The sequence below is a fragment of the Arvicanthis niloticus genome, chromosome 25 (genome assembly GCF_011762505.2).
Source record: "Arvicanthis niloticus isolate mArvNil1 chromosome 25, mArvNil1.pat.X, whole genome shotgun sequence".
Classification (NCBI taxonomy): Eukaryota; Metazoa; Chordata; class Mammalia; order Rodentia; family Muridae; genus Arvicanthis; species Arvicanthis niloticus.
This window is the reverse complement of record NC_133433.1, coordinates 97,501-99,231: the sequence shown is the minus strand read 5'-3', so window position 1 is coordinate 99,231 and position 1,731 is coordinate 97,501.

Genomic DNA, 1,731 nt, shown 5'->3' with positions numbered 1-1,731 from the left:
CCTGGCTTATAGAGAAGGGTCAAACACTGTTCTGCCATTTCCTCCTCAGTTGAACACACACACAGAGCAGACAGGGAGAGAGAGAGAGAGAGAGAGAGAGAGAGAGAGAGAGAGAGAGAGAGAGAGAGAGAGAGAGAGAAACTGCCAGCCAGCCATCAGATGCATGGAGATTCTTAACTGAGACCTGGAGAGGGCCAGTTCCGAGCCCAAAAGAGTCCAATAAGCAAGCATGTTAGAGCCTCCTGTAGCATCCAGTGCTGCAGTTGTAACTAATCTCTCCTCCAAAGTCTACTACAGAGACATGCCTGGAAGGATGTTGGAGTTGTTTCAAATGTACATGTGTCCTCTGAAGGGAATCCACTTTTTTTTTCTGTTTTTTTTAAAGTTGTTCCAAAAATGCTGAGGGACACACACACACACACACACACACACACACACACACGCGTTATATTTCAGCTGTGAGTGCTGTTCCTTGTCATCTAGTGGGCTTGTGTCTGATTTCTTTAAACTTTTCTAATTTTTTAAAAAGAATTATGTATTTATTTTATGTATAGGAGTACACTGTAGCTGTCTTCAGACACACCAGAAGAGGGAACTGCATCCCATTACAGATCCTTGTGAGCCACCATGTGTTTGCTGGGAATTGAACTCAGGACCTATAGAAGAACACCCAGTGCTCTTAACCTCTGAGCCATCTCCCCCCAGTTCTCTAAATGTAGACCTGTGTACTGAAGACAATTCTTTTCCTTCCTTCCTTCCTTCCTTCCTTCCTTCCTTCCTTCCTTCCTTCCTTCCTTCCTTCTTTCCCTCCTCCCTTTTGGAAGGCAATTGGAGCAATGTATTTCCTCATAGGACTGATTTTACTGTGTGACAGGGTTTGTGTAATGGTGTGTTTTTATTTTTATTTACTTGAGGGTCTCTGTCTCTCTTTGTCACTGCCTCTTTCTCTGTTTCTCTCTTTCTCTGTCTCTCTCTGTGTGTCTCTCTGTCTCTGAATATGTCTCTCTCTCTCTCTCTCTCTTTCTCTCTGTCTCTCCAGCTCTGAAGTTCAGAAAGATGGAATGTTAGCCCATAAATATTATTTTTCCTAAAATGTGTGTGTTATTTATTTATTTATTGAATGTGAGTGTATTGTCATTCTCTCTTTGACAAGCCAATAGAGAAAAGTCCACTTTTCTTTTCTTTTTTTAAAAGTTGTTCCAAAGCCGGGCAGTGGTGGCACACACCTTTATTTCCAGCACTTGGGAGGCAGAGGCAGGCAGATTTCTGAGTTCCAAGCCAGCCTGGTCTAAAGAGTGAGTTCCAGGACAGCCAGGACTACACAGAGAAGCCCTATCTCCAAAAACCTAAATACCTAAATACATAAATACATACATACATAAATACATAAGTACATACACAAATACATAAATACATAAATACATAAATACATAAATACATAAATAAATAAATAAATAAATAAATAAATAAAAGTTGTTCCAAAAATGTTCAGGGCCATCACTCTCCCTCCAGCCAGGAAGGAGTCTCGGGGTTTCATCCCTTGTGGAATGTATGTAAGCTTGCTTTGCTTTGCTTTGTTAGGCCAAACTTTACAGACATTCTGGATTGTTTGTTCCTTTGCTTGTTTGTTTGTTTGTGGTAGGACACATGGCCAGCCTCCTCCATCTTGGTGAGGACAGTCAGCAGCCAAGATAGCTGCCACCACATGTTGCCCCACTCCCACCCCTTTAT